This window comes from Struthio camelus, chromosome Z (assembly GCF_040807025.1).
Source record: "Struthio camelus isolate bStrCam1 chromosome Z, bStrCam1.hap1, whole genome shotgun sequence".
Taxonomy (NCBI): Eukaryota; Metazoa; Chordata; class Aves; order Struthioniformes; family Struthionidae; genus Struthio; species Struthio camelus.
Genome location: NC_090982.1, coordinates 70,518,099 through 70,526,572, shown reverse-complemented (window position 1 = coordinate 70,526,572; position 8,474 = coordinate 70,518,099). Strand labels below are relative to the sequence as shown.

Here is an 8,474-nt window from a genome sequence, read left to right as displayed (position 1 = left end):
TTATTTTGACTTCAGCTTGCCCTTCCCTACTAAGAAGCACAAGTTTAGCAAAGAATTTAAGCTTTTTAATGTACAAAGCCTTGTCTTTGTATTCCCCTTTCCAAACTTCAGACAAGGTCACTGTAGCCTTCCTGTACAAAGGAGGCATGTGATGTTGCAAAGTGTTCGGGCCAAGCATACTTCCTCGGCTGAGCTTTTTCTTACTTGCACATCTACAAAGAAAAAACACCTTGCTAAGAAGGAGGTACGGTAGTAATGCTTCCTGGCACATACAATTTGCACAGCTTATACTGGCTATATAAAAGGCACAGAGAACAACTGTTGATAATGGAAGAATTATGTTTTCTAATTATTGCCACTGAAAATGAAATCTTCATGGGTGACAAGTCTTTCTGGCTTGTGCAAGGTAAAGAGTCGGTAATCACAAAGTTCTATTACTGTAATTTCTTCTTCATATGCTTCTCACCCTCCCACTCTCTTCTTGCCCTATGGCTGGCATTACAAAAACTATCTTGGGCCCACATAGAGATAGATAGGCTAAAAGGCCCAAGATGCAGGGTGGAAATTGTATCTGGAGAGCATATTCTGTTCCACTTCTCTTTAATGATTCCTATATAAAATAGACACAAAACTACAGTTAGCAACTTTTCCCACTTCTGGGCTTAATACAGTAATGCACACAAATTAAAGAGAAATTTCTTGCATGGAGAAGTGAATCTGTTGCCAGATTGTATGCAGTTTTCTCTACTGTGTGGTTCTGGCTACTGGCAAGACAATAACCTTGTAGACAGATGTGTGGTCATATGCCTGGCCGTTATGTGAGAATAGATTAAAAAGTTAAGACTTTTATTCACCCAAATAGTTGTGATTTCCCCCTTTCCTTTTTTTCTTTGCTTATAATTAATTGGCTCAATTGATAAGATCTTATTCATGTGCTCTTATCTTAAATAAAGACAACTATAGAAAGGCCAAACTTAGATCTGTGAAAAGAGGAGGAAAATATAAAGAGGTAAATATGTACTATTTTGTCAAGATTTTAGTGAAAAGAAACACTGAACAGAGTGCGAAGAGTAAAAACAGATGGTGGAAGGTGAAGTCTATTATGATTATTACGATGAAGGAATAATTGTAAATCATACTGTAGAAATTAGTAAAGAAAAAAAATCACCTGACTATTAAATATATCATGCCTAAATGTTTAGATGTGAAACTTTCAAAGGAAATAATCGAAGAATACAAAGCAGTTCAGACCAGAATGCACAGCAACATGGTGAATGACTGTACCCGTAGGAGAACAGCTGCAGGTCCTGGTTCAGGCAAAGCTCTGGCTGATGTTCGGCAGTTAGAGTTTCTTCTAAGTTCTTGTGCTTCGAAATGGTTTTCTATTTGGTGAAAATGTTTTTCTAGTGTCCAAATTACTACCTTCCTAAGAGTTTTTCTCTTTTAAACTGACTACCATAGCTTTTCCTCCATTTTTGTTCTCTTAAACACAGCTTTCTCAAAGAGCAAACAACTGGCATGCCCACTGTTAGGCTTTCACAGCATAAAGTTCTCTGCTGCTCTTCAGGGAGATTCAAATTCCATCATCTTTTCCCTCTTTCTTGTTTCTGTTACTTAGTTGCACATTTATCAGTAAAAATATGTACCATTATTAATTTTGGACCCTGAGATTATTCTTGGAGAAAGAGAGAAAGATTTTTCTTGTTCGTTTACATCTCCATGTATTTCTTTCAAGGTGAACAAGTGTTGGCTTTCTTTAATTACCTTGAAATCCTTTCTGACCTATTCCTTCATGCTGGTGGCAATATGTTTCTTTATTACAATTTCATTTTCTGGACTCCAGACTCCTTTTTCTTTCTGCAGTGTTGTTGCCAATTATGCAAAATAAGCTTATCTGGTATGTAAAGTTCATCTGAACTTATGTTTCTCTTCCTTTTGTTCTCATAGGTTTGTAGCATTAGCTGCTATCACTGAGCAGAGTGATTGCAGAAGAGGTGGGTTTTCCAGCTAACAGGAAAGACTGCTTGTCAGAAGACCTGCTGCAGGTCAGTACTTCAAACTTTAAACTAGGACAGCACTCCTGGTCAGACTATTAGCACTCGGATATCTCTGTTCTCTGTGGCCAGACTGACAGTTCTGGACAAAGAAGTAGGAAAATATGAGAGGAACTTCCCCACAAAGACTTTTTCGCTTATACGTGACTCTAGTTTCTTGTCAGCAGTACGCTAGTTCTCTCCTGGCTCTGTTCATGTCTAGGGGTAAATGTGACTCTTTTACTTTGGAAGGATAGTAGTAATAACCTTTTTCCTGTGTAAAATGCATGTAAACTCAGATCCAGCAATCCTGATATAGCTGATATTTCAAGATTCTAAGATGTCCAGTCCTTTCTGCTGTGAAGAGAATGGATGAATAATTCCTGTTTCTGGGATAAGCAAAAACCCACTGCTACTTTCTTGCTCACTCCTTAAATTGTTCTTAAAAAAAAAAAAAGTATACTTCTGCCACTGTTAAGAATTCACATTCATTTTCTGTCTATTTCTATGATTATTTGATTCAGCAGCTGACATAAAACTTTTCTGAGATGGAAGCTTTGAAAAAGAAATGGTTAATGCTTTTATAATGACCCAACATTGTTTCCCTCAGTAATATTAATTATTTAAATCTCTTTAAGGTATTTAAACAGTCTGAGTATTTTTGGCTGAGAAATCTCATTACAGGGTTTTCTTTTTGGTCTGTACTTTTATATGTGGGACCACGCTTTGTATCCAAACTGCAAGGACACCTGTTTTTCCTTGCTCACTAGACCAAAACAGTTAAGAAAATGAATGTATCAAGAAGAATGACTCTTTCAAAAGAATATGAAGCATTTATTTTCATTTTCACATCTTTTCTCCCTTTTTTAAATTAAATATATCTAAATGTTATCTAGGAATAGCATTTCGCTATGAGAAATTAAACATCTTTGCTTGAAAATGTAACAAAACAAGAAAGGTTTGACCTGTGCGAATTTCACTTTCTCCAGCAAAACTGAATGTCAGATGTGGTATGAAGTCACAAAGAGCTGATTAACCATAAATGAATGTTTTGATTAACTTATCTATTTACAAAAACTGTCCAGTTCATATCGTAATACGGTTATGAGCACTGTGCTTTAAGGAAACTAGAAGAATGTGACATTTCTACTTCTGTACCATGTTAGCCTGTGTAGTTTAATCTTTTTTTTTTAAGATAAACTACAGAGCCTTAAGCTTTTAGTCTTTCTGTGAATTATGATAGTACAAGTTTCTCTTCCAAGGAAGAGAAACCTGTGAAAGTCTCATAAGCAAGTCACAAAAGTTGCAGTTATCTTGACTTTGACTGTTCGAGGATGTCACAGAACCGCCACTGGCAGCGCATACCTGTCACATAGCAGAGCTAAGAAAGCCAGCTCAGCTGAGGCAAAGTGGCACAGATCCACGACTAAGACTGTTTTATACCAGCTAAGGTTAAAAGATAATCTTTGCATCTATAATTCCTATGACTGAAGTTTAAATGTGGCAGCCGTGGAGCACTGATTTAGCATATGCATTTCTGCATGTCCATGCAAGTGTTCTGGCATCACTTTCTGTAGAAAACATAGTTTAATCAGGTGCTTAAACTAGGTGCTTCCTCTACCAAACATAGGAAATAGCTCTGCACAATCATGCTCTTTTTAAGCTTGCATATAATTTATATATGCACACATATAAGTCAGGAAGTAACATCATACGTGGCCAGTTACTTGCAAGTTTCAATTCTGAAACACCTAGTATCAGTCCTAGTGTCTCTGAAGGCAGAAATATATTCTCTGAGCACCTTTGGAAGATTGGCTTAGTTGACTAGGGACAGAAATGAAATATTCTTTCTATAGATATTTGTAAACACACCTTGTGACACACAGACATGCACATGCATGCAGTCTCAGTCACAGTTCATTAGCATCACATATATTTTGTTTGACAGTTTTCCTATGTGCAAGTATTCTACAAAGAAACAAATGCGTAGACTAGTTGTTACCCTAAAGTGAAATAATATTAGCCTGTCCCAAGACATTGATCAAAAGGCATGCAGATCATTGCACTTTCAAAGGAAGTCTGTCTCTATCAGCATCAAAATCACTGGACTGGGAAATCTGCAGTGTCTAAATGATGTTTATAGTTTTGCTGTTATGTTTCTATTTAGTGATACAACCCATGTGGCTTCCTTCTTCCATGTGGCTGATGTTTGTTACTTAGCTGAAGAAACACATGGAAAATTCTTTCATACACTTTCCTACTGCTTTAGACATTAAAAAATGTCATTTTATTTTATTTTTTATTTGCTGTGAAATAAGTAGGAAAATACCAGCAACTTGCATAGCAGCATCACTTGGCTGGCTTCCCATGTTTCATTCTTATTAGCTGCTTTTATTTGAATAGCTGTATAGTAAGTAGACACAGATTCACTGGCAAAGGGCAAAAGCTGAGGTGTTATTTCCCCTTTACCTATTAGTATTAACTGCTGCAATATGTCCCTGTGTCACATGATGATGTAGGAGTACGCCTCTTCATTCTCTTTTCATCTGAAGAAATGAGAAGGGAGAGAAAATAGGAAGTAGATTATCGGTCAGCGGTATAGACCATTTTTACACTTCCCTTGATTTCTTACGTCTAGGCCATAGGAGGGACTAAACGCACTTTCAGCTCCTAAATCTGAATAACGGACCGGCCTATCTCTCTAACCCAAAATGCAGTGAAATTGGGATGCTCTTTCTTCTTTGTACCTTGGTTTTCATGGGAAAAGGACCCATGTGCATGGCAGGCATGAAAAATAGGGTGGTTTGGCTGGTCTTACTGTCTAAATATAGTCTAGTTTTATCCCTAAAATTGAACTAGTTTATGTTTAATCCAGAGAACTGCTCCTCTGGAGGCTAGATGGAAGCCCACGTAGGAGACATAACGACATTTGTAGAAGGTAAATCTTGCATAAAGGCACCACTGAGAAGACTTCTACTCTGGAGCGCTTTGTCCTTTCAGTGTAAGTGCTCAGTACTTTGATAACCAATTTCAGTAGACTGAGGGTATAAATTTTGGTTTTCCAGCAATTCTTGAAGGTTAACACACTTCACCAGAGTAAGGGAAGGAATTCCAAAGCTCTGTTACAAGAACAGTACCATATTCACAGTGGGTACCAGCAGAAGAGGGTGGGACTGGTCATTTATCAAAACATCTATTTGTCTTTTTAGGTTTCAATAGCATATCTGTCCTCAAGGTACTGTGGTCCCCTCTAATGCAAATGTAGTTTATGTTCCTGAATTATGCATAATGCTGTCTAATTATTTGTATAGATATTTCCATATTGCTGATCACTGCAATATCTGGATCTCCAGAAGAATTTCGTTTCATTAACCTTCAACTGAATATACATAAAGCAAGCCATATCTGCTCTGACAAGCACAACTAAATTTTGCTCTTGTTCGCTTGTCAAATATTCAGCTTTCTAGACAAAGAGATGCTGCGGGAAATAAAAATGATGAAGCAGGAAGAAAACATTCTAAACATAGTTCAATGTGTTCACTGAGAAAGAATAGAAAAGTAACACCTGTAACTCACTGTTTTCCATCTGAGTCTTGGTCTGTTGACCATCTTCAGATTACATTAATACACAGTAAACAGTTACAGAGACACTTTTGGCAGAACACCACTGACTTTGGCAGCTTTAGCAGGAACTGACAGCTCTGATTTGTCCCAGACCTCTGTGCAATACATCAGAGATTATTTGGCATCCATGACTAACTGATCTGTTCCAAGGAGCAACCTGTATTCCCATTTTAACAGAATGCTAGTGCTTGTCAGGAAGAGTTTTGTGCAAAAAATTAGCCAATAATATTTTGTACAGTTTCCCTCTCAAGAATCTCCAGGTCTCTACTACTTTGTCCAATCTACTTCTTTACCCTGCTTCAGTCTGTTTCACTAGATTTTTGTCTTAGTTTTGAAAAAATTATAATAAGTTAAAGATGTTCATGCCTTTTTAGATATATTTTCAATTCATGCAGGGCCACTTTATCCACAACATCTCTAATACTTTACCTAGCCTTTCTATAAACCTATGAGGTGCCCAAAATATATATTTTCTGGGAAATTAGGGGTTTCAGGAATTCAGAAAAAACTGTTATATCCTTGAATTATTATTATTTCAACTTTAATAATGCTTATCGAACTAGATTCGTATTCTTGTTAAAAAAAGAATTGTCTTGTTGATTCTGACTTACTTGGTAGACTGTCATAAGCAATATTACACAAGATCAGAATTTTTATATGACTAATTCAGAAATGTGAACTAATCACCTATCATTTCTTACAGCTAGGCTGAACTTTTTCAAAAGTATTTAATAACTGGCCTGTTCCTTTCTGGCATGAAATAATGATATCTTCAGATAAAATATTTTTAAATTATTTTGAAAATCTCCTGGTCCCAATTTTTAAATATGTTTTTGGAATAATCAGCTTATGGTTTGAAGAAAAACAAAAACAAAAAAGACATACATTGCCTGATGCTTAAGGCCAGACTCACTATGGAATATTCAGTGTTGTTCTAGATCATAAAAATAGGATTATTTGTGGATGCAAAGGGGACAGTTTGTCCTTAGTAGCTGCAGTGAATTCCTCCTAATAGAGGAAAAATAGAAAAAAATTACTGCTGCATGTTATAGCAGATATTAGTAAAAATGACAGTTTCTTTACAGAAGATAAATGTAATTTTTAATACAGTTTTAATAAGAAAGGGAGCTTTGACATGAGAAGTGAAAATGCAAACATTACTCAAATTTAGATAAGGTAGAGCTAAAGAGAAGATTTAGTATCACTCAGAGAAATCATAATCTGATCCTTGATTTTGTAATTTCCGCAAATTTTGAGGGAACTGAAAACAGGATTTTACAATGGAAACTATCAGAAGCTTTATTACAGTTGCTCAGATTTATACTCTGGCTGTAAGATTTTCCATGTTACTCACTTGCCTCAAAATGAATATTTCTGGAAAATTTCAACCAGACTGGTACAGAAAAAACATTGCTCCATATGTTAAAACTACCTTTTTTTTTTCCTTCTTCTGAAAATGTTAATATAATAAGCAATTACAGAGATGGATGTATTTACTGTTTTTGGCAAAGTTAGCACTTTCAGACAACCTAGTTTATAGCTATTTGGGGAGGACAGGGAAGGGGGAGATGCTGAATTTCAGCTGGTTCCATTCAGTGTTTCCAGGACCTTAAAAATGGAAGAACATCTGCCTAAGGTAAAGGATTCATCAAGCCCAGAATTCTGTTTCCAACAGTGACCATAAATGGATATTTAGGCAAAAGCAAGGAACAAGTCAGAGACGTTTTCTACTAGTTGTGAAGCAAAATTACACGTACCTGAGTTAAAAGCCAGGGAAGTTTTCCCTTTTCCACTCTGGGGGGCCAAGAAACTATGGAAACAATGTTGCTATGATATAGTATTCAATATCAGTAGATTTTCACTGTTATATTTTTCCCGCTTATTCATTATCTTGAAGACAATGATGAAAGTCATTGGGGAATGAAGTGACATTATGTAGTATATGAAAGAAGTTCAGAAAAAAAATAAATCTTTTGGTGAAAGTTACATTTCTAGAAAATCAATTCCTTTACATCTATGCATCAAAGGGCGTCTTGAAAGAAATAGTCCTTATGTAGGAGAAAAGTCAAATAGGACAAAGTTGACTGATTAAAAAAAACCCACTAGATGTACTGGCACATACATGTACGCTTCCCTATATTTATTTCAAGTAACTGATGGCATAAAAAGGCATGCTTGGACATAAAAGGATCTTGCTCATTCTTACAGAATTAGAGCACAAGACAAACTTAGACCAAAAAAAAAATGGATAGTTGATTACATTAAGTGTTCCTCCTCTGGCTGCTTTTGCTAAAAATTGTCTGTAGAAGTGTTGAGAATTCACCTTTTCCCATCTTTTACACAGGTCACTTCCCACGAAGAGAGAGGGTATAGCAGTGGAGAACAACAGAGAGCAGGTGGTAATACTGGTAATGGACTCACCCTATGCTTTTAAGCACACGTGGCTCTCTGAGGAGGAGTTCCTCTGAGGGAGCAAGGTAGGGAGAAAATCATTTGATTTCTTAATTTGAGGACATGATCACTTTGTCTATGTTGGACTGAAGATTACATGTGCAGCGTGTCTCTAAAGGTGTAAACAATAAAGAGAAGATTAAGTTTTAAATAAAAGGTTTGTTTCTTCTCTGCATTGAACCAAACAGTATGACAATACATTACGAAGATTATACACTTTATTAAGCCATCAGTGCTTACTAAAACAGACTATATGCCTTAGCTTTCTGCCCTAACCTTTCTATTCTGAATTTACGTGTGTGGCCAACAATTTCAAAGTGAACTTCAAACATAGGAAATGTTAAGCGAAACCCAGTGCTGCTATAT

At 36.3% G+C, this 8,474-nt stretch overlaps 1 long non-coding RNA gene across 1 annotated transcript in view; it reads left to right on the top strand.

Annotated features, from left to right (window-relative positions):
• Positions 1 to 1,863: 1,863 nt before the first annotated feature.
• Positions 1,864 to 8,474, top strand: part of LOC138064748 (uncharacterized) — a 43,844-nt gene continuing 37,233 nt past the window's right edge. Inside the window, exons 1-2 of the long non-coding RNA XR_011138004.1 lie at positions 1,864 to 2,045; positions 8,002 to 8,134. This is a non-coding gene — a long non-coding RNA (uncharacterized lncRNA). The remainder of the gene's footprint in view (positions 2,046 to 8,001; positions 8,135 to 8,474) is intronic.